Source organism: Metopolophium dirhodum, chromosome 4 (assembly GCF_019925205.1).
Source record: "Metopolophium dirhodum isolate CAU chromosome 4, ASM1992520v1, whole genome shotgun sequence".
NCBI classification, from domain to species: domain Eukaryota; kingdom Metazoa; phylum Arthropoda; class Insecta; order Hemiptera; family Aphididae; genus Metopolophium; species Metopolophium dirhodum.
The window spans coordinates 36963411-36990188 of record NC_083563.1 but is presented as its reverse complement, the minus strand read 5'-3'; the positions used below and the strand labels follow the sequence as shown (position 1 = coordinate 36990188).

The following is a 26778-nucleotide window of genomic DNA, read 5'->3' as shown; positions in this document are numbered from 1 at the left end:
ACATATTTTACACCTACTTTAAATGTTTGTACTTGGGCAACCATACCTATCAAGTTTAATATGATATAATATTATAATGTTCCAAGTGTTCCAATGTTCCAATTCTGAGAACGGTTTTAAATCCATTTTGACCATATGAATTATTTACCGTATGATTAATGTTTAAATACTACATACAGGAAATTGTTAAAGAAAATGAAACAATATAATTTGTTCATTGTGACCTTTTATTTGCCATTTGCACCAGATAAGAATTCTGATGACCATTTTATTTAATGCGATTCATAATCACTACCAACGAACGTTAACATTAAACTAGGTAATGAACATTTCATTTTATACAAATTCAAATACCTTCCTAGTTCAGATTTAGAAAACGTTTATTCTTTATTTGAAAAGATTTTTGTGTTCGATGATCAAATTGATTTATTTATATACCTTTATAAATACTATCTAAATTATGAATTGAGAAATAAAGTATAGGTAAGTAGCTAAATAATTGTGAACAATATGTTTATTAAATAATTAAATGCATGTAGAGTTAATTATTACCAATGGAAATTGATATTTTATTACTTACAAAATACCAAAGTCAGATTTTTTGGTTCATTAATTTGTTATTAGTTTTAAAACAAAATGTGAAATGTGAACATAAGCTGAGCCAATTTGAACATTGAGCCCGCTTATACTTCTGTCAACACTCATCGTATTTCTTTGATGACAAGTTATATGAAAGTGATATAATATATTATAAAATATTGATGGTGTATCGTAAATTACACAATACATCAAGTCAAGTTATTTTAGCCTTATCCTAATAATAAGAAATGACTTCTTAACAGTTACAATGATACAGAGTTACGTCTGGTGTTTAAGAAACATACATTAAAATGTCATGTACGATATTTGTTTTTATGAAATGTTATGAGTTTGAAAAACTTAAACACCAATACCATTACTCCTCAATGCTTACCTTATTTCAGTGTTTATTATTAATTCTGATAATTATTTTTAATTTACCGTGTTGGTGTTAACTTTTAATTATGAGCAATAACAATTGCCATGTAATCAAACATTAAAATATGGTTGGCGTATTATATAATTTCTAGTTTAATCGTTATAATACGATTTGAAATAATTCACTAATTGGATTCACAGGATACAGGTAGGATATTTTATTATTATATTGTATTTATTTATTTTCACTGTGACCTAAATACTTTTTTTGTATGAGTTATAATCAAAATCAGTATTGGAGAAATGATTTGAAGAGATGTACCTAAATATCTACAAGTCTATAGGTACAGTGTTTTTTATGAACTTAAAATATATCCTTAAAATATTAGTGAAATTAGGTGGTTACCTATTATTTAATGCTATATTTATAGATAGTTATAAAAGTGTCACCATTCCCTTCAGTAGGTACTCCTATTTTAATCGATTCCTGAAGGTTTCTAATTTAATTTAATTATGTTTCAAAAACTACAGACCTACTTTTAACAAATAATAATTTATACTGTAATATTAAAAATTGTTTCTTTTCTAATACCCCCCCCCCCCCCAACCTAACCAGAAGATTTCGTCTAAATATTTCTCATGCCAATTGACATTTGCCTGTACACTTTTATTAATGGATTGGTTAATTTAACTACACAATAGTGTAGGTGTATGTATATTGTATAGTGTATACTATGTGATATTAAATAACTTAATATCTAAAAAGATTGAACTAACACCGCATATAAGATAAGTCATCAGTGCTAATGTTTTATCGAAACAACACCTTTTCATTAACAATGCATTGTTTGAAGTTGACGTATTGCCTTATTTTATATTTAATGCGTAGTTTTAACTTTTAGTAGTTACAAGAGAAGTATAAATTGCAAAGAACAATTAATGTATTGAATAAAAAAAAGCTTCCACGTAAAAATTGAATGTCATGGACCATAGTGGTATAATATACTTGTAAATGCTTTATATAGGAATTTATAAATATATTTATTTTATGGTTATTTCAAGCTGATATTATATTATATTAATTCTAGTTTTTAACCTCGACCATGTAGTGTTCAATGTTTATAAAAAAAAAGTCACTGGTCCAGATAAAATACGCAAAAACACGCAACGAAGCTGACGAATGATAATAATATTGTCAATTAGTCATTAATTTAATGAAAACAAATCCTATTAAGTTCTTGCACTACCTATAATACCACCGTTACCACCATTATCGCAAATAATTTTTGCGTCTACGTGCATTGGCAAACGTTTTCGAGTTAATAGGACTATGATACAATAGGTACAAACACGCGTATAGACGGTCTTTAAAATATTATAGAATTTCACGTGAATATTATGTTTTGGCTGTATTATGATGCCTAACCCGTTTCGTTGGAATTATTGCGAATTCGGGTCACGGTCAGACTATATCCCCTACTAAATATGAGTAGTTATACTGGCTACCACAAAGTTTCCCCTGTGGCGTATTTTTAATTTTGCCGGCCGTCTTTCCCCGAAGTTGTACGTCACCAAAAAGCCAAGACATCCCTTAAGGTCCAACTGCTAACCTTGATGTATTATATTATTCATTAGCACTTCCTGTTTTGTTAAGGAAATATCCGGTTATAGTTTATAGTTTAACAATTTTATTATGTTCGTTAAACGATTACATTTATATTTTCAATGACTCTAAGAACGTATGTCGCCATTTACTTCCTATTAGTGTTTCAAGATCATCATGGGGCCAGCAGACGAGTTGATTATTATAAAATATGTTCACTTGTCATAACTACTTATTTATTGTCGTGTATACTCATGTGTTAACAGTATTATATATAATATAATATAATAAATACATTATATACTAGCGGCAAATATACCTACTCGAAAGAACTATTAAATTTATTACTGTATACGATAATGGGTTGATAATGTATAGGTACCTACCTACATTACTTGACATAATATGGTAACTTTGGTTAGAAATATATTATATTATGAATAATCAAAAATTAAAAAGTTCTCTTAAATTATATTTCAAATAGTCGAGATTGATTTATTGTTTTACTTGCATTCATACATTCTTTAATCTATTAAATATTTTGTTGAAGTACCTCCGATGGGAGGTCTCTTCCCTCAGTCTCTTCTGTCTGTTTTTTTGTTATTATCACTTAAGCTTATTGTTCTAATTGTAACAGATAGCGTAATAAAGAATCTTGTAAAAAAAAAAAAAAAAATATTTTAAAACTTAAGCCCTACGTTTTGTATAACAATCTATACTTGTGAAAATATTTTTCATATGCACATTAAGACGTATAGTATGTAGGGTTAATTTTATGAAATGTAATACTAATCAAAAGAAATTAATTTAAAAAAAATCGTAGGTAATTATTTTTAGGAAAATAAACAATAAATAAATGACAGATAACTGTAATAAAGTAATACAATTATTATTAGGGGAGACGGAGTGGGCGAGCGAACTAAGGCGACGGTTGCAACGCGCACCGACGCCGGTTCAAAACCTCGGCTGTGGGCGGAATTTTTCTTCGGGCAAGTCACAGTGTTCGAAGATAAGTGTTGCCATCCCCCTAACCTGGGCATGGCAGATACCTATAGGTGCCCACCAAAAAATCTGCCAAACTTTGTAAACGTGTTTAAACCTGCAGTTCCCTCCCACATAGTTAAAAACCACCCAATAGCCTAAGTTGCCGCGGATTAATCAATAAAAAAAAAAAATTATAATTATTTAAAAATAAATAATTTGATTTAATCCTATCTCAAAACGCGAATAAATGAATTATGATTGTGACTTACGTGTATAGAAATTATTCATAGGTATAGGCATCCAAATAAAATCCAATAATTATCCAAAACGAAAATGATTGTGTTCAACACTTTTATATTATTTTATTATAATCACTTTTATTTTATTTTATTATATTCACTTTTATTTAATTTTAATTTTAAACTAATATAAAAGTCTAAACAATTGAAAATAAAAGTTAATGTAGAGTAATAAAAAATATAACACTGTCGCGCACTTTTTCTTAAAAGTGTATCAGTTTCGCCGGTCGACTACTGAATGGACGTAATTTATTGAATTTGTTTAGTTATAAATCAGTTGAGCCGGTCCGATGATTCATGTACGTTTTTCATCTCTTGAATAATTCGTCTACTTCCTTATGGGGTTTTTTTTATATAGAAACATTATTTTGGAATAGTATTAATGCCGGCGTATCAAACTGGTTGACCTTAGAAGGGTGTTGATGGTATAGCAGACATTTGCGTAGAATTATCGGGAAAATACACGCCATGCCATATATTTTAGCAGGTATCTAATAATAATATGCAAAACAATCATATCGTTATACGTCATCGATGATCATAATTATTACTTTTTGGCTTGGTTATAGTTATAACTTATAACAGTCTCGGAATCCCGACGTCGGCGAATGCGTACCACTTGTTGTACCAGGTGCCTATCTAGTTACACATCCGACGTAGCCACGTAGGTAATTTTTTCGTTGCAAATAGGTGTTAAAGATAATAATATTATATTATGGGGTATATACCAGCCACCGGGCACTACCGTCGTCGTATATAGGTGTGGCCACGGGACTAATATTACCCGTACCTACGGTTCTACCTATATGCCTCTGAAATCCGTCACAAATTATCGTCATGTTTGATTATCATTATTACATTACAATCTGGACGGTTGTTGTAATACCACGACTGCGTTATATGCGTACAGTATACATATTTCATAACGGCTATCCGCGCCAACGGTCTGACATGAATAGGCGACGCTAAAAATCGTCAGGTTTTCTAAACAATGTTTTATTATTATTATTATTATAGTGCACATAATATTACTATATTTATGCTGTACGTACTGTAATTTGTTTTTACGAATTTTTGTTTTTATTGACTATATACACTAACAACTATAACAAGGCTATACGGTTGAACTTGATTGCGTAGGTATATAATAATAATATGTGCGCCGCGTATTATATACCTACCTACGTTTATGGTTTATCGTATCCTATTTCAGTGCACATATATATAATATATATCCCATACAAACGATTCCGCAGTGTATAATTAATTAGCATACTATATTACATAATATTTAGGCTCGACGAATAATTAATAAATGTGTATATTATTTATATATATATATAGACGTTAATATACAGTATTGTAGGTATATTATTGTTTTACGTAAACACGCAATAGTCAAATAATAACAACCGTTCTCAATAATTAATATATAATTTTAATTCCGTGTGCGCAGTGTTATAAGTGCAGTGAGAATAATATTGTAATATTGATTTTAAATATCGTTATATTATACCTAGGTATACGGATGTATATGCGATGACACGGTTATTATGGATTTTCGAGTCAAGTTTATATTATTTTTGTTACGATTTGAAATCATAATAATAATATCGTCCTTATTACCGTCCGTATTGCATTATTGTCCTGTACTGCAGAGAAGTTCGTTCACGTAAATAATCAGTTTAACTCGTCAAGAAATCGTATGGTTACCTACGTTAAACTGGTTAGGTGCGCTGTGTTCGTTTTTTTAACCAACGTTCAGCAGTGCTGCTCCGCGGTTTGTTCTTATTCATCGTTTTGACGATTTTTTATTGTACGGACTGCAGAAGAGGGAGACCTTTGTCGAGTCCAATGTATATTTAAGCCATATCAATTCAAATTCTATTGTGTATCTTTTTGTGTGCGAACGAATAATGCGCATGAATTTATATAATAATGTTATATACTCACGTTCCATTATCTACAAACAGACACTGCAAAATATTATGAAAGTTTTAACTGAAATATTGTTGTATTAAGAAAATCGATTATTGATATCGATACATGTTACCTATACTGTTCGCGTATTTTTATTTTGATCAGATAATATAATATTATAATATTTTGTTATACCGACGATTACACGTAAATAGTCAATAAAAGTGCATGTATTGAAATATTATAAGGTCATCATTACGCGTACCCAACAATCAATAAGAGTTTTACAATATTTTTTTTTATGTGTAATGAGATTATAACAGTATAACTACTCGTCTATGATTATAACAATATTTGTGATAGGTTTTATTGCTATTGAGGTATAACCAAGTTATGACGTTAATAAAAACGTTTCTTGATTTCCAAGGGTATTCAAATTATATTATTGTACGTCATCAATTTGAAAAAATAAATACACATCTTCACAATCTAAAATGTAATGTTTGTACAAATTTGAAATAAAAAAATTTAAAATTGGCAAATCAATGAAATTTTTTTTTTTGTATTTTATATAAAAACTTGTATAAAAGTTAACTAGTGGGTATTTAATATTTATATATTGTCATATCGATATAGTTATAGTTATGGAGGAGTACTGTATAATAGTAGTTGTAATTTACAATATTAAATAGACTATTTTTTTTTTGCATTTTAATGGAGAAAAGTGATAATTTTTATACCTATTACGGTCCGTTATATGTGTGAGCCAAATAGACGCGTACATATATGAAAGAAAAAATAAATAGTTACCCACTTACGTAGTTACGTGTTTGTACAGTTCAATGAACGAAATCATAGATTATCGTGTGTACATTTATTCGTATAATTTAACATTACATTTTAAAGACGTCGCGGGAAGGTCAATTTTTGTTTATTGATTACGATCGAGAAATTATTATTATGCAAAATACTGTCTACGTCAGGGCGAAGTGATTGCGGTTGTACAAAAAATGTGTATGTCAACAAATTGTCATTGTTCGTAAGTACGTAATAAACCGCAGGGTTATCATGCACTAGAAGAAAACCACGCGAGAATGATACGTCTTGTGCCTTGTGTCTTATTTTCATAAAAAAAATTGAGGCCGTACAGGTACTTAATTATGGTATATTTACGTATATCGTCACAACTCACAACAGTCGCAACGCAATTATTGAGCCGTCATCATATCATATTTTTATACATTATATATCGTGTATTGCACGAAATAGGAAGTACGCCAAACAATTCCGGTCATAACGCATTCAATATGCAAATTGACTAGGAAATTATTTTGATGTATTCGCATAAAATAATTTAAATTGAGCATTTAAATGACAAAACTGGTTACAAGGTTTATATTATACAGAAATATATAACATCATACTATTATAATATTAATAATATAATAATAATGATAATCTTTTATTATAGCCTTCTGTCTTTGTTACAGATCTACAAATGAATTGCAACGTTTCTTGTTACTTCTTTACTTTAAATTTAATTACCCAGTACCTATCTGTGTTTAGTTTATATATCAATAAATGTACATAATATTATATTATGGTTCCTGAAGTTACATACCTACTATGAAAACATTCTTTCTATAGAGAATACGTTTCTAAAAAAACTACATTTTACCAAAATTACGAGAAATAATAAAAAATTTAAGTAATACCTAATATACGAGTAAAACACATTTTGGAATGACAATGAAATATTTTAAACGATGCCCATTTAAAAACGAATTTTGAATGCCATAATTAATTACGCTTATAAGTTATTATTTTATAATGTGTTTAAAATTGAATGTCTCAATACACATACCTATATGATTATTATCCTGCACCGAGGTGAGCGAAACGAGAAGAGTTCCCAGCATCCAAACTCTGTATCCTGTCTCCTGTGATATTTATTTTTTGTTTTTGTTTCATTTAATGGCGTTAATGGGTGAAAACGTGAATTTTAATTGTTATATACTATTAAATAGATAAAACGTGCAAAGTATATTATTATTGAACAATTACCTACATCACACAAAACAATTATTATTAAAACATATATGTTATTAATAGGTACTAAAACAAGATTTGATTAACCTTCAATGTGATCGAATTAATGATATCTATTATGACTTTGTACAATATATAATACATATATATATATTTATATATATTATTATCTTAAACGTGGCTGTAAGAGACAATTATTTTGAGATTTAAGTACAAGTACATTTACTTTTTTAAACTTTAATGTGTCAATTATAAGATCATTAATGTCTCTTAATGGTTCTTGCTATGCTAAAGGTTATTTATGTCTGTGCTTTAAAGATTTAAACAAATTGTCCGATCATTTAATCTAAGTATAGAATGAAGGTGATAATAGTTCTGTTGAAATTTGCTATAGTTTCATAGAATTAAGAATATAATATATGATTATAACTAATAAAAAAACATGTTCACCGCATGGAATTTGTATTTTATTATAGGAATTTATCAATATTACAACCAGGATCACTTATTTTTTCGTTAATGCTAGTTGATAAATGTATGATTTGGGTTATACATATTTAAATGGAAATATTAAACCATATCTTATATTATGAAGTATCATTTAAAATATTAAGTGCTGTAATGATTTTGGAATTTTTTATCGTTTTATTTCAATTCATTTATATGCAAATTTTTTTTAGTAAAATATAAAATATAAATTAATAAAATACCTAAGCATTGTTTTAAATATACATACATGTACACTTGATATTTATAAAATTATATACCTTATATTTATGATTTTTTTCTACCCTTGAACTGTTTACCAGCTACTTAGAAATAAATAACGATAATTTTAGATGGGGCCTATATGTTATATACATCATACACTACAATCTATGAATTAATAATAAATTAGGTACATTGATACCGTTAGATAACTATTGTATATTTAATTTTCATGATTGTTGTGGTCAATATTAATAATTCTTCTTATGAGTTCGTACACATTGTTATAAGATACTATTATTAAATAGAAGATCATTAGTTCCTTATCTTAGTAGCCTCATATGACTCAATGCCATTTTTATGGAAAATACAGTATCCCTACTGGCTACTTATAATTCACGTAGATAACAAATCTTCTATCTTAATTAATTATAGCAGTGCCCAAGTGTGTCTTTGTATTCATTTCAAATTATTTAATTACAATTAAATCGATGTGCTATCATATATATCGGTTGACCTCGATATATTAGGACTGTCTGGGTATAATTGAAGTATTTAAAAAAAACGTATTTGAAGATATTCACCAAGGACTTAAAATAATTGTAAAGGATAAAACATTATATCCAAAAAATATTGATGATTATTCTTTACAATACACAATATTTTAAATTGTTATGTAATAGTAGCTATAACACTATGCCAAAGAGTAAATAATAATAATATATTGATGAGCAAAAAATTAAGATATTGGTTTTGAGATGACGTGGGACTCTTACGATGATGATTAACTTTTTATAATAAAAGTAAGTAATTTATTTTAGTTAATGGTTATAATTAGGCACACCTAATACTTGTATTATTAAAAAAAAATAATAAAACTACGCGTTCATTAAAATAATTTTTTTCTCAGCCGCTATCAGGAATTTAGCAGTTTTATCGCTCTTTATTGTATAGAAACAATCGTTATAAAATAAATTGTCAAATTCTTTAAAAATTCAATTTTATTTGAATGAAAATAATATGAGCACTAATCGTATATGCCATGTGCCTAATACAATGCGCATAATAATCTATGCGCTCACAAAAAAAAAACAGATTCTCCCGAGCAAATGTTATGCTAGAAATAATATTATTATTAGGTGTTAAATGTAAATACTATTATTCTAAGTAAACATTTGCATTTTTACTTTTTAAATTCAAACTATGTTAATAGGTCGAGAAATCATTATATAACTTTTAAATAGTCTTATTACCTTATGTAATTTTTTTTTATATCATAGTAAATTTAAATTTCAATGTACTGACATCAATATTTTAACTATCATGTTTTATGAGTGTATTTTTATGAGTTAAAGTTTATTCTTTTTTAGTTTATTAAAATAATAGTTTAATACGTGTTGAAAAAATTCTTTTAGTGCTAGACGTTAGTTATCTATTTAGATTTATAACTATTTAATCAAATTTTGTTTTAAGCATGCATATTTCTGTTTCATTAAACAAATAGCATTTAGATAATATGATAAGGCGAATAACAATGATATTGAATATTTAGTTATGAATGAATATTATTTATATTTTGTGGCAATTTCTTCTTGAAGTCAAAAATATTTAAAAATTATCTTCATACAAACTGTAACGTTAAAATACAAGTAATGTATGATGTTCAAAAAAATGTAATACTCACCAATATATGATTTTAATATTACATAGGTGTCTATACTCTATTATCATAATTTTAAAAGCTGGTGGAATAATATTATATAACGATTTTCATATTCATTAATGCTTTTATATTGCCTATATGAGGTGCCATAATATCATGATATTAAATAATATTAACAAAATCAATGTGCAAAAAAAAAAAATGTTTTTATAATAAAAATTTACTATTTTTATACTTTTATGCGTATTACATTTGTTTGACATTTTATAAAAACTAGATTTAAAAATGTCTTATAAACAAATATTAATGTATTTTCACTCACTTTATATTTGTAACATGACCATCTTGATATCATGATATTAGAATCACATTATAAACAACACAATTTAAAAACAAATTTTTTTTTTACACAGAAATAACACTAAAAATAAATTCACGAAAAATTAAATATTTGATTTTATAGCATATAGAGACTATGTGTACTTGAATTTTAATACCAATATGGAACTGACGTTTTCCGAAAACAATCGACGCGTGCAGTTTTAAACTAGCCGAAATAAATAATTTTTCGTTAGGTGTATTGACTGACTAACCGGCGTCGGGTAAACTAACGTATTTCGTGATAACGCGATATGTAATACATAATAGTAAACAAAATGTTACTCAGGAGTGCGAAGTGGTGGGTACGTTTCCATGCTGTTCCCACTCTCTTATGGCCATATAATATTATATCGTATCGTTTTTATTAGTAGCTCACGAGAAATGCAAACATTTAAACTGCACATATTATTATGTTATGATACAAACTCCTTTCTCTCTTATTCCGAGTACATTTTCCATCCCTAAATAGGCTAAGTATAAAATGTATTGTAAGGATTAGATAATATTATATTTTGATCGGCAAATCAGTTGTTGGGCAACGGCCAACGAGTATAATTTTTGTCAAGTATGTATACGTATTAATACGTAAAAAATAACAAATGTAAGACTCAAGTAGTATACATTTTTGATGGAAACAAGTTTTGAAAAATATTATGTTGGATAACAATTTTAATGATATGATACCACATAATAGTATAATATATAATATAATTAAATAACAGTTTTCAACTTATTTTTTACCAGCAGTTGCAGTAAATTATTATGCTGTATCTACCTATAAACTGAATAATAGTACATATGGCCTCACAAAAAATATAAATGTTTGATTTTTGTAACAGTTTAGACTAGTGTTAACAAAGAAAATTGTATTTTATTAGGTGCCTCTTTTATTGTTTTGCCACAATATATACAATGTATGTACGAAAATATAATATTTTGTTTAAATTTGATTTATAACATTAAATTTTAATTTATTCGATGTTCAATTATGCAGTTAATAAAACAATATACATATTATTATATTTTAATAAGTACAAATATAAACATAAATAATTATTTTTTTAGTAATATGATTTATTGCATATGCTAGTTTTTTTTAAAAAAGATGTTTTAAAATAACAAGTTCAATTCAAGTTCCTTAAACATAAAACCTAAAAAAAATGAATCTACTTAAGAGGTAGTAATTTGTGATGTTCAAATTATATTTAAAAAAAAAAAATAAAACATTGAACTAGTTTAGATATGATGTGTTTTAGTGTTTGTGAAAATTATAATTAATATGAGGTAACGTCTATTTACTGGTGACAATATATTAAGCTATTTATAATATAAAATATAGGTTACCTATATGATCAGAGTTGCAATGAGAAATTACATAATTAAAATATTGGATGTAACAATTGTATAAATGAAAACGAGTAGGTATATAAACATAATATGTCAGTATAGGTACCTTAAAATTATATCAATACATTTAGGTAAGTACCTATAAAAAATATACATCAAGAAACATCTTGTTAAATAATCAACGAGTACTGAGTACAGTCAAAACGAAAAATTAAACTAACTATTAATCAGTTGTACCTGCTCTCAGTATAATAACATTTACGACTGAAATAAAAAAAAATGATATATTGAGTGATGATTTCCGTACTTGTGGGAGTGCTTGTAAATCACTATCGTTTACTTTTATTGGACGGAAAACAATGTTGAACACAAATGGATATCGTACTTTATCAAATATAATTAATTTTAAACATAGGTAGTAAGTAATCGTATGTTTAATAAAGTATCGTTTAATTTATGAAACAAATTATTTATTATTCATGAGAATAAATGACGGGAACTAGTATTAAATTATAGTATACCACATAAATGAGCTATTATTAAGAGAAATATAAAAATTAGAATAAAATCTAGTAGACGATTATTCTATTTCATACAGTAAACATTTCCCAAGGTTTTATTTTCTGATTACATAACAAATTACTAGAATAATGATTTTGTGAAAGAATGTTTTGGATTTTAAATACATCAATTAAAAATCGTAATATTAAAATTCCTTAGGGACAAAAGCTGAAATCAATAATTAAAGTTTAAAACTTTAAAAATCAACAATAAAGTGTCATTATTGGATGGCTTCTTTACTCAATATTTTGTATACTCGTGTGATCTGTCTTATATCATATATAGGTACTTCTTATGTTTACTGATATAGATATTGTACATTTTGACTTAAGGTTTTAAAAAACTAACATTTTGATTGATATTAATAAAATAGTATCTATTGAAACAAAATCACTTATTCGTATACATTTTAAAACACGTAAATTTAAATATTAGGCTAAACATTTTTGGATCAACTGATACAACACAAACAATATTTTAAACTTTTAATTACTGATATGACAGTTCTGAAAATGAGATCTATTTCAAATTCCAAATGGATTTTATATATTATTATGTTATTATGATTTTAGAACATATTTTCTTACTAATGGTTTTACTGATCTTGTAATATTTACAGACTCCTATAGTTACACTAAAAATATAAAAAGAATCCTGTGGATTAGATATTATTATGATAAGTCAATTAGAATATAGAATGCAGTGATCGGTCGAAGGACGTTCGCCAACCGTATAAACTGTCGTGTATTAAAATAAAAACTATGTTTCACAATCTGTTGTTTGCATTTAATAAAATAATTTTCTTTGAACAATATACAGTGAAAATAATTATGAATATATGAATATTAATGTTTTCGGTTACTTACCTATTATGAAATATACATACCTACTTGTGGTTTTTAATCACATTTCTATGATAACACTACAAATAAGTATTATTATTAGAACTAACATTTTAAAAATATACTTTTAATATGTTTGATAAAATTAGCATATTATATTCAACAGTTTTAGAATATATTATGTTAAGAGCAACAGGTTTTTTTAAATAAATATTTAGTGACTATTATAACAATTATCGTGGATTTCCAGGCAACTTAATCCAAATCGTCAATAACTTGTATGATTCACAATAAAATATTTTTAAATTTACTAAAAATTATAAAAACCTATAATTCATTATAAATGTAGGTATCTATGTTTTTTTTTATAAAATATATTATGTGGGACGTTATAAAAAAATGGCACACTGAAAACCACACTACAAAAATATTTTAAGTTCCTGGTTTCGCTATTTCATTGATATGATTGAAATAAAGTAGGTATATAATTATATTATAATAGTTAAAATTATTTCCCTATCGAATTAATCTGTTTCATTATAACAACGGGTAAACACACCAATATTACGCCGGATGGAACAATTTACACGGTAATCTACTCTATATTAACCGCCGATAATATAGAGTAGATGCTGGTACGTCCATAGGTACACGATGTATTTAATCATGTGTCAATAAAATAATATCAGTACTAAGTACCTACCTACATCGATTCATCTAAGAGTAGGTATATAGACCAAAATACATCGTCAAATAATAACTTTTTTGTCGTAAAATTAATAATAATGTCAATACGTGTTTGGTACGTACCTATTTGTAATTGTGTGGAATGTGTGTCAACCTAAATATGGCATTTAGTTTAATATTATGTATTATATAATATAAAGGTTTATAAAAAAAAAACTGGGGAAGTAGCCCCGCAGTTTAGAAGATGTTGAGTGTATCGCGTCATTGAATATAATATGTTGCACTCTAATGGATCATGGATGTGTTAAATTTTAATTCAATGATAAATTAATGCATACGAAATGCGATTCTGAGCGGAGACAGTTTGTCAGCCTATATTTCTAATGATATTATAACATTATATATTTATATTGCTATTAGTTTATATATTTATTTTGATATTTATTTTTCTATTCATATACGGTAGATTGAGTTAATTTTTGCTACAAACTATGTGCATTGTGCATGTATAATGTATTATAATATAGGAACTGTTGTAATATTATTTCATATAACTCAATATAATTCAATAATGACGTACCTACAATGAAATGGTATACCAAATAATAATTAATTATACACAATATAAATATAGTGGTGAAAAGTTTCAAGTCCCTGTGAATTATATTTTTTAAATTAGGTAACTTAGGAAGAAGCTAAATCATTATTTTTTTAATAAAATATCACATTTCCCCAAGGTTGATTTAAAATTAAAAATTCTAACTTAAAATGACTAAAAAAAATTAATTTGTTATTTTGAGGTTTTTAGGTTTCTATTAGAAAAATGCATGAGAAACCTTGATAAGTTGCCCTTGTATATTGTCAAGCTTTAGCTATTAACATTAAAAATGTTACACATTTTAAACTATATAAAATAATTTGCAAATTTTCGTAATTTTGACGAATTTGTTGTCAACATTTTCACTCAAATGCTTATAAAAAAATATAATGCTAGTGTGTTTTCAATATTTAAATTTTTGTAAGATCAATTTATGTAGGATCTTGTATGAAATGTTCAAGCTTTTTGGCAGAGAAAAAAATTACTATCACTAGCTATTTATATATAGAAACAAAACTAAAACAGTTCGAAAATTGCATTGTGTAAAGAAATTGTTAACTGTAATTTGTAACAGTAGCATGTTAATGTTTCAAGTTTCTACGACTAATGTTATTTTAATTAAATTAAAATACATAAACCGTTTTGAGGAGTAATCGACATTTTACTTGTGAAATGCTAAAATGAATATCCAATGTTAAAATTTGAACTACAATCGCTCATAAAAAATGTAAGTGCCTTATTGCTATGCTTTATTAAACTCAGGTGGAACTTTGTATTCAATTTTCAAGCTTTTTTATGCCCAAACAAAAATTGTATCATACATATAGAAAAAAAAAACAATTACAATATTTAGAAAATAGTCATAATATTGGTTAATATTTCTACGATCACCACCTGATTTGGAAACTTAATTAATATATTACGCCTATCTGTGTTACTAATGTCTTTAAAATAAATCGCATTCCTGCACGTATCACAACCTGACTTTGTTTTAAATGTCATTGTACTTATTAGACGAAAACCTCGTTGATTTAAAACTGTTCAATATTACTCATGTCTACAGTCTTGAAAATTTGTATGTGTTGTACAAGTCGTATGTGAAAAGTTTAAGACGCGGCGTCGTGTTATATATATTAATAATAATAATATAGTTGTCAATAATAATTTGCCCTCGCTCCAAGGCTTTGCACCCGAGAATCATTTATTCGGGTTTCGGATGATGGGTACTCTTGGTATGTATTCGGATGTTAACTAGGGGCATAAGTTAATTGGACCCGGCGGTTCTTTGGTGGAATAAAGCACAAATGATTTAGGTAACTCACTCGGAATAATCGAATGGGACGTATAGTTCAAACTTGGTACGTGCTTTAGTATTACGACCGACCAGTTTATTATCAGTGTTTAAGTATAATACTATACTGACTATCGAACGTTCGTCATTTGGCACTGAGCGCACAAGGTTCCTCCGTTTCGTAACCCTTCAACTATGATGACTTTGCCACTATTTTCGATTATAGCTCTTATGTTATTTATGTGCCGTTCAACGTGTTAATCACGATAGGTACTGTATATAAACGCAATTGCAATTCGGGTACTTGGGATAGCGTACTACGGATAAGCCACTCCTGCGTATGAATGACCCTTTTTTTTTTTTATTTATTTTTTTTTTGTCGCGTATTACAGAAAGCGAAAGCGTATCCGTTTTTTTTCTTCATTTTTATTTCTCCTTATACGTATTCTATTCTCCGTTCGTAGAAAAACTGGTCTGATGCAACCTCACGCCACCATTCGGAATCCTTCCTAGTCGGTCAGACGAGCAAATTACATTACAGCTTCACTTTAATTTAAGGCCCCGGGATACGCGTTACGCAACTAAGTAGGTCTCTTCGGGAAAAAACCGGTTGGCCATTGTAGCAGGGAAGAGCACACTCGGTCAAACGCGTGGTGTGTATAATAGTTATCAACAATAATAATAATAATAAAAACGAATGGAAAAATAATAATAATTTTTTTATGTCCGCATACTCTCAAGTTCTATCTCGCCGTACTGTACAGTGCACAAGCTATATCGAGTTCAAACAGGTTACATCGTTACTATTGCCGGTTATTTCCCTATCGTCGCCGAGGCACCCTATTACGTCACAAGAGGTCCTTGATCTTTGCCGCAATTATCGTAAGAGGTAGATATATGTCGAACCTTTAACCATATATCTTGCTTTGATTATGAGATTTACCTTCCACTTTTAACAAAATATTAAATAATAGCAGCTATTTTATTTTCGATTATAATCTCTATGGCCTGTGCATGTGAAGAACTAGGTATATATAATATTTACATGATACATCCAATAGTATCATTAATTATTTATCACTAAGAAAAATAAATACCCTAATTAAATAAAAAAAAATTTTTAAAAATAGTCATCTAATAATCTATATAATTAAATTGAAAAATTTGACAAATAAAAATTGTTTCTTGGACAATAATTATTTATTCACATAATAAATACCTCTACAGTCTACACTGTACTAATGATTATGTATTGATGGCTTTATTTAAAATTGCTCATTTAAAACAATAATATTATATCATATACTGTCTGCAACAATAATATATAGATACTAATTAGTAAATTAGAAAAATGTAAAAGAAGACGATAAATTCAATATCGAGATCTGCATCTCACTAATTTCGATTTTTGAATAAAGTTGATCAATATGTAAAATCATTAAAATAAATACATCTAGGATGATTGTACGGTGTAGGTAATATGTGTCAAGTCATAATACTGTTGATCATATTATCATGTTGTATGTTCATATAAAAAATAATAATGGCACTGAGTGATAATATGAATGTAGCGATGTAAATAGGTATGTAGGTAATAGGTGCAGTGTATTTTGAAAATAACGTCATTAGATAAATGAAAAAATAAATTTCGTAATATGGGTGCTTAATGAACTTTCCCTTTTTGTCATATTCTTAATAAGTTCAGCACGGAAAACAAAGTGGGTATGTTTCTCTCGTAGAAATTATGTAATATTGTACATTAATCGTATCGTATAGGTAAAATTAAATAATCCATTTAAAGTTGTATTAGTAATATAGGTAATAATAATATAATAATAGTGAATTTATGTTTTGCACGCTATAATATAATCGTCAATATTATAAAAATCTATTTAAATTGAATAGTAGCAGAACGTCTTGGCCAAACATATTGTGAAAACAGTATTAAAATGGATACAATCTAACCTGTATATACCTACAACGTAAGATTATATTTTACACTAGGTAAGTACCATTGATTATATTATATGCTATTTATTTATTTGTATTTACAATCAATGGTATTACATTTTTTGCTTACTTTTTATTTTTAATAATGTATGAACGTAATCATCATATTCTAACGCAGAATTAAATAATATTTTATAGTTCGGTGTTTCGTTTAATTATATTATTATATACAACATGTAAAATGTTGGTACTGAGGTATATATTTTTATTTTTAAAATATTTTATAGAATAATATAGGTTATTCCCTAAACACAAATTTAATTTTTCCTAGCTATTATTATGAAAAATAATAATCTAGATATTATTATAAATTTAACCAAGCATGAAATGATTGGTTTTAATTTAAAAATATTAAGTTCATTAGTTTGAAATATATTTGTAGGATTATGTCATGTTTAAGCAATATTATAAGATTAAAGGCTACCAATAAAACCGATATAATACTTCAAAATAAATATTTATAAGTTAGACCAATTTGAAGTTATTAACATTGTTTAGAGGAAGGACTCTCCCAGTACAGAGTTAACAGAGTAGGCGCAAAATATTTTTGGTGTTAATACTCGGTGATTCTAGCTCACATTATTTTGAAATATATTAACATTTTTTAAAAATACTTTATTTTAATACTTAATTTAAAGTCATTAAAAATAATACTTTTTAACTATTTTTATCATTATTATTTTTAGGTTTTTAGTTTTTTGACTGACAATATGAATGACATTTTTAATTTTATATTCCTAAGTAGAGAATTTTGATGCATTAAACTAATTTAAAAGAGTGTCATCAGTCATTCAGTTCTAGTTTGAAACTTTAATTTAGTTTTTTTTTTTTTATGCAAAATTACTAGTTTTATTATAAATTATAATATTTCATAATATTAAATTATTTTCAGAAATAATTAGTCACATTGTTTCCGTCCTTGTAAAACTAAAAAACCTGTAGGTACAGTCATAGTATTTTTTCCATTATCATAGAAATTAACGAAAAATGAACCACAGTCATTTTAAAAGTCTATAGGTACTATTTATATTTTTTTCTCTGGTGATGTATTTTCACCACCATTATAATCGTCCTATTTGGCCACGTGTGTCAATGTTTGCAGGGGGATATCCTGAGTACCAAATAAAATTTTTAAATACAAATTACAAACAAATTTGTTGGGTATCCATGTTTACATACTATTATATCTTAAAAATAGCTACTGGAAAATCTAAATTGACGTAACAAAAATAAAGCTGTTTATTAAAGTGACTTATGATGAATTAATTAAAATACCTACGTCATGTTTTGTCTACTTCGTTTTTTTTTTATAAACGCACGTGATTATATTATTATATTTCACTAATCATGTTTTAAAATAAATTTACTACAAAATATTCTGATTGACACACAATATTGGTCAATAATGATCGATGGAGACAATCACTGGACAGGTAATCGTTCGGATAAATGTCCAGGTCACTAATCCTACCACTTACAACCATATAATATACAGCAAGTCACATTATTAAGTTATATGGTCATGATATACATCTATATATAATATATGCCACGTTGATGTGGTTAGCGGTACCAACGGTTTTATTCCAAGACAAGTTTCAGAAACGAAAAAAAATTAATCAATATTATGTAAGTCTCGTTAGTCAAAATGAAAAAAATTTAACAATCGTTTCCTGACGATATTAATATGGTAGTATAATATATTGTTGTATGTGCCATATGGTGTAAACATCATGGGTACATTTATGGTTTATTTATGATATGGACACTATAATAAGAAAATGGGAAATTGTCTCAAAATCCGTCTTCGACTCCATTGCAAATTAATTACAGACAACAGTTAACGTTGGTGCGGACATTTTAACAACGAACTAATATCTATTTAACTATCATGTTAATGCGTCTGATTTACTGTACATTTCGTATTACTGAACCACAAACCGTACGATACATCCACGACTATATTATAATACGAGTTCACCAAATAAAAAATAAAAATTCGCTGTGTATCTTACAATAACGACCTTTAAACTGTAATAACAGTGATTAGGAAATCATGACCTACGTACGCCTACTTCATTATGACGTGGTATCGTGGTTAAGACGGTATTACTAGTCGCATACCTATATTCACAATAAAACACGATGTTTGCAGGGGATTTACTTATAAATATTATAATTAGTACATTTGTACCGACAACGCTAGTCACTCGACGCCATAGGTAGGCATAACGTATTATGTAGTACAAAAATGGGTCTTATGAAGATTAATTATTTTGAACGTTGAGGTTTCATAACACAAACACTCAGTAATATGATCATATGGATATATTACGTTTTCGGTTAACACAATGCATATATTTTTAACCTAAATGATTATATTACAGTGATCGGGAGAAAGGTGATTGATAATCTGCAGTGAAGCAAAATTACATCATTTCTGAATTGATAAAAGTGAAATAAATAGTGACCCGCCGAAAATGAGTGTATAATGACGGAATCAAAATCGAAATCGTGTTCGTAAGAACTAATAGGAGTATAATAGACTTCTTACTTCATGTTTTGCATTTCCGTGATCATAGATAACAGATTAATATGGATGCTTTCATGTATGTTGTTTTGCCTATACGGTTGTCAGAGCTCGGCCGGACGAGGTTCAAAACCCACTTGTCCGATTATTGTTTTGTCCCACCGCATCGATGATGCCATCAGTTAGCCATCAGTCAGCTTCCTCATTAAATACTACATTCCTGTAATAATGAGTGTCAGGCACTAGAAAGTTTTGGACTAAACAGCACCGAAATAGACTACCTACCTTTTTCAAAAAGACATTTCAAATTTCGGTTTTTGTTTTTCGACGGTATAATTTACAGTTTATAATTATAGGTCAATAGAAATTGTGTTACGTTTTCATTATCGTTTCAAAATATGTATTATTTCATATGATAAATTGATAGCTACAATCGAATAATGTAAATTGTAATGACCGGACCAATTACGAAAATATTATATTTTATTATAACAAAAAAATATTGTTCAACCATATTTGGTTTTTTAAACATTATGTTATTTTATAATGTAATTGCCTATGTATTTTGTTTTTGTTGAAAACAGCCATATACATACGTCATATTCGCATATGGTCTCGCCTAAGAATACCATATCAATTACTATAGTACGACTTGCATATCCATTATAATAATTATTGTCCATCCAATCACTAATAATTTTTAGATTTTATTTAAAAAGATTGAAAACAAAATAATTTCGGAATGATTTTTATAACCGATATTTTTCATATATTAAAAATGGAAGCAAGCCATTTTAATAGAAACAGATTATAGGGAAGAATTGATAAATAAATTATATTATAATATTACGATCGTAGCGTTACCGTTGTTAGGGATGTGAATTTAACGCACTCTATTATTTCTACAAATGCAGTTTGAAATGCATTAAACAAGAAAACAAACTTATAACTTATAACTTATCGTACTTCACGATATCACTATAAACTAGGTAGGTACCTATTCGATGGATAACAATGGACTAGTACAATAGGTACCTAATAATTGTTTATTGTTATATTCTATTTAAATTCAAAATGATTCCTCTCGTATATTATAACGAATAAGGCACGTGATTCTGTATACGGTACCTATATGATATTATAAAAACTAATTGTTTTTATGTAATTTAAATAATTGTAAACGATGATCAGGTTTTAAATTAATATTTTGGATGCTATTACGTCGTTTATTCATTTATATACGTATATCACCAAATTATAGCTATTAATCCGTCGTATCAATTGTGCCATAGTTTTAAATGACTCAACAATATTACACGCACTTATCGTCCATAATATCCACGCCACAGTATACCTAACCTAACCCAGTAGATACCCACAGACCACAGTGTATAATTTATGGAATAATTTCACAGTTCGGCAGTCGTGATAAAGACCGTCGGAAAGATGCAATACTTTTGTGGTGTTGTTCAGTTATTCAATCATACGGAAATATAGTCACAATAATGAACTGCACTAATTTTACCTTGGGTAATTAAAAGTTGTAGTTATCCGTATAGAGGACAATGATGGTGATTAACTACTATAAAAATGCTAAACAATTAATTGATATTTCGGGATCATTAAAAATGGTATGTTTAGGATAATTTAAAAATTAACGTAGGTGCAGTGGGTATAGGTACACCGATGATGATTTATTTACATACAATACGTCATATGATACCGTAAACTCGTGTTTTTATTTTTATAAATCATAATAATTGGAGAAGAACTTATTAGTTGTTTATATTTGTTTTGTGAGGCTGGTTTAATGATTAACATATAAATATATAATTACTATTAAAACCATAAAATATGTAGATGGATGGATGGATACTCGATGTATTTATTGAAATACCAACAATTACATTCATTATTAATGAGAAGTTTATTTAACTTAAACTATGTTTAATTAGCTACTTCACTTGGTGTTGAAAAAAATTACCGAAGAAGAAATACTTAAATCTGAACGATGGTGAAGTGATATTCTAAAACCATGTGCCAAACTAAATTTTACTTTATCATCAATCATCACTGTCGAACACAATACCAACCAATAGCCACTAGGTAATAACTAAATCATCGTAAAAACTGTGTATGACACAACACATTAAGAATTTAAGATTTGCGCTCAATAATGTGGTGACATTTTTTTGTTATATATTGAATGCGTAAGTAAAATGATTATTAACTGTGTATTCTTTTGAATACAGACAGAAAAACTGTGTGCGACACTTTCATAAGAAATTCATGATTTGCACTCAATAATGCAGTGACATTTTTTTATTATATTTAATGTGTAGGTAAGTAAAATGTCTATACTGTCCATTATTTTGAATAAAGACAATAATTTTTTGAAAACTAAATATTAAATTTGAAAATTGATGGTAAATATTAATACTAATACCTAAATATATAATAGTATTAATATATTTTAATTTTTTTTGCCAAAATGATTTAAAATTATACATGATACGTAATTTAAAATTATTTCTACGTATAAAACATACTTTGTTATAGATTATTATTTCTGTTGAGTACCAAACTAATTATAAATTACTGTGAAATAATAATATCAAAATTACAAATGTAAATTTTGTTCTTTATTTAATCTTCATAAAATGTACGCTACACTATACAATTCTGAAGATTCCGCTCATTGATTATATGAAATAAAAAAATTATATTTTATCTCGTATTATACACTAATTATTTTTTATCAGAATTAGGTATATAATATATTGTATTGGGCATATTATAGGTAGGTAGGTACTGTATTACTTTATGCGAACGATGAACATTGATAACTCATGATGCTTTAAAGTATATCTTTAGTATGATTACGAATTACTAAGTTTATTTTGAAAAATTCTTATTCTATTATGTTATTTTGTTTACAATATTGTATTCAATTTTAAACATGACTAATAATTTATTTATATTGTAAAAATATTTAAATTTTAACGAAGGCACACACATATTAATTGTGTAAATGAACATTCATAAGTCATATTATATTAAGCCTGTTCCATGGAAAAATATGATTTAAACCAAAGTTTATGGTTCAGTGTTGAATTAAATATAGGTGTAGTTATATACATTTGAAATTAAGCGACTAATAGGTATATAGATATGTATTGATATTTAAAAGCTATGTAAAATTATTGCATATTACGGCAAATGTTCCTAAATAACCTCGATTTACTACACATAATGGTCAGAGTTAAAAAAAATTGTATTTGCTTGGTTTCATAACTGCCATTGTTCTGTTTATTTCAATTTTCTCAAAAATTACTACAGTTTAATTGAAAGATAATCCATTTTGCTGATTAGGAATCGCTTTCAAGGCCTTTAGAATACCTATGTATAAGCTTGTATAGTACTAAATATATTAATCAATTATACATAATGGACATCGCTAAATCAAATTCTACGAACATTTCTTCAGCAAAATTCGCCAAAAAACATAAATAAATATAGATTGAAAATTATTTTATATTTTAATGAAAAATAAACTTAAAAATGAATTCATAACGATTGGATGTATAATAGTTCAAAATAATCGATTTTTACAATCATTAATATTGATACTTTATGAATTTCAAAACATTTTATTTTTAGATTTGCTTTATAAAATTTTTAGTTTTTAATATTAGATTCTGAGCAAAGCGATGAATGTATTGATATTACAATGATGTTTTTTTTTTTTTTTTATTATTTTATTTTTTTTGTGTCTGTCATCACCTTTTAGGACAGTAAAAGTGCTTGGATTTTCTTCAACAGTAACTTCTCTGTTAGGAAAGTGAATCTAGTTGGTACTTTGAAGGGTCAAAAGTCAAAATTTCCCAGTAGTTTTCAAAAGCGACATGAAAAACAAAAAAAAAATTAAGGAAAAACGGGAATTTTTACGCAAATTCTGTTTTCGAGAAAACCGATTTTGGTTTTTGGTGTAACTTTAAAACAAATGACCGTAGGTACATGAAATGTTGACTGAATGTTTATATTAGCATTTTCTATACACCATAACATTTTCCAAATATTTTGACTTATTTTGAGCTATTTACGGACATTTTCAGTTTCCATTTTTTTTAGTTTTTTTTTCTACAAATATCAATAAAATTTTATTTGTTAGGTAAAAAAGCTTGAAAATTTAATACAAGGCTTCTACTATATTGTTATAATAACATTTGAAAAATATTAAAAATCCTTAGTCACAATTTTTTATAAGCATTTAAAGTTCAAATTTTGACACTATTTATCAAATTTATAATTTATAAATTATTTTGTAGTTAAAAATCTATAAAATGTTTAACTTTTATGGCTAAGGATTGAAAATTTAAAACAAGGCTCCACGTAAATAGGTTATATATAAATTACTTTATTCACAATAATATCATCAAATATACTTGCTAATATCATAGGCTGACTGACCGTTTTCGCTCAGAACCGTTTTTCTTATACAATGATATTATATCATTGAATTCAAATTTAACACCATCCATTACAGTGAGCCACTTGTAACCTACTGTACAGCAGAGTGACCTCCACTTACCCACCTTTTTTTAATCTGTATTTTATCTAACTTATAAAACTTAATTCTAACAATAAGTTAAATAAATATTTATTATAAAATGTTGCATTTAATAATTACTTTTATTAATATTATTGACCTTATAATAATTATATTGTAGTATTTTAATATTTGTAATCATTACACCAATAAAAATAAATATAAATACACGTCCCATAAATTATTATTGTGTTAAAATTAACCTTTTTTCTACAACGTATCTGAAGTATTGATAAAAGGAATCGATCAAATTGAATATGTTATCAAAAATATGTTAATTAATAACTGCTACAATATCTGTAAAATTGCTGTTAAATTTCAAGTTGTACTGTTGACAATATAAGAATTGATAATCATGTATAATATCTATGTGAAAATTTTGCATGTAAATATTATAAGTAAGCATTACTTATTATTTATTAACTTATTTCGATTGAATCAAAATTAATTTACAAATTAAATATTTAAACAAGAAAAATTTCAAATTTGTAAATTTATTAAAACTTATTTCAAGCTTGTTTTCAAATACTAAGGACAAGGCCTTTAAATACTATTATTTTTTTTTTAGCGGCAAATTATCTTTTTTAACGTCTTGATTCAAAAGTATCAAGTTTTTGTGAAAAATAAACAAATGGGTTACAATTCATACATAGTTTCTATATAGAAAATGAATACTCACTGAATACCAACTCCTAATCATTCAGCTACAATCTAATATATCCAAAAGTAGTTGTGGCCGTTGAAGAAGAAATGTTTTATTCAATTTGGTACACAAGATATTGTATTTTTTTTTTAAATCAAATTATTTTTCAACTGTGCTTTTTTAATGTTCAAAATCACTGTGCAAAAATATCGATTAAAAATCACTGGATAAACGTCTACACTTTAGAAAAAGTGAAATACGTTAATCTCTTATCTCGCGAATGTTACTCTGTGTCGTATTAAATATGACTGAACCACGAGTCGCCAAGGGTTAGCGTAAAAAACCTATTAGAAATTTCAAGGTTTCAATGTCGAATAGGTGGAGCTCCGAGATAGAGCATCTATTCTAATATCAAACAAATCACCTCCTCATAACAATAATAATATGCAAAGTCAAGTTCACTGCAAAACTCGAATAGATAATTCTACATACGAGGAGATAACATGAGTGCATCAAACAATGATTATATTATTATTAAGCCGTATAAATTGTAACAATGTCTCGCAAAAATACTGTAAATCAAAATAATTTAAATTTTGATATTAAACGGTAGATGTGATATGAATAAAGTATAAAATATGTAACATGATCGAGTAAACATAATATTATTATGATTAACATAGTTTATACAAAAAATGGTAATTTCATAGTGGACAGAATTTCAATGGTTTTATTTATGGTCATATCTACCGGCTACCTATAAATATTGGAAGAAATATAACTTTAGTTTACGTTTAACTAACGTTTGACATTGTTAAAACCATAAAATACAAGATTTTATCAACAGATATGTTGACGACTGATTTATTTTAAATGTTTTGACTTTTAACTACATGCTTATTACTTTACATTGTGCTAATAATGTTAAATTATGTATAATTGTATTTCTATCAATTATACAAAGTTGTTTTTAACCAAAATGCGAAGAAATTATATAGTTATTAAAGAATGAAAAACTGATAAACCAAAATCATGTATCATACTACTCATTATATTTTGTACCTGTGTATATTTGTATAATCACACTTAAAATATT

General features: G+C 27.0%; 1 protein-coding gene across 3 annotated transcripts in view; it reads right to left on the bottom strand.

Annotated features, from left to right (window-relative positions):
• Nucleotides 1-25980, bottom strand: part of LOC132943297 (scavenger receptor class B member 1) — a 44862-nt gene extending 18882 nt beyond the window's left edge. Inside the window, exon 1 of one of the 3 annotated variants that reach the window (XM_061012230.1) lies at nucleotides 25719-25980. The gene's annotated coding sequence lies outside the window, so the exon portion shown is untranslated. Of the gene's footprint in view, nucleotides 1-3813; nucleotides 4068-10505; nucleotides 10800-25718 lie in introns of those variants that run through there. The other 2 variants (XM_061012229.1, XM_061012231.1) reach the window with 2 other exon arrangements.
• Nucleotides 25981-26778: the final 798 nt, after the last annotated feature.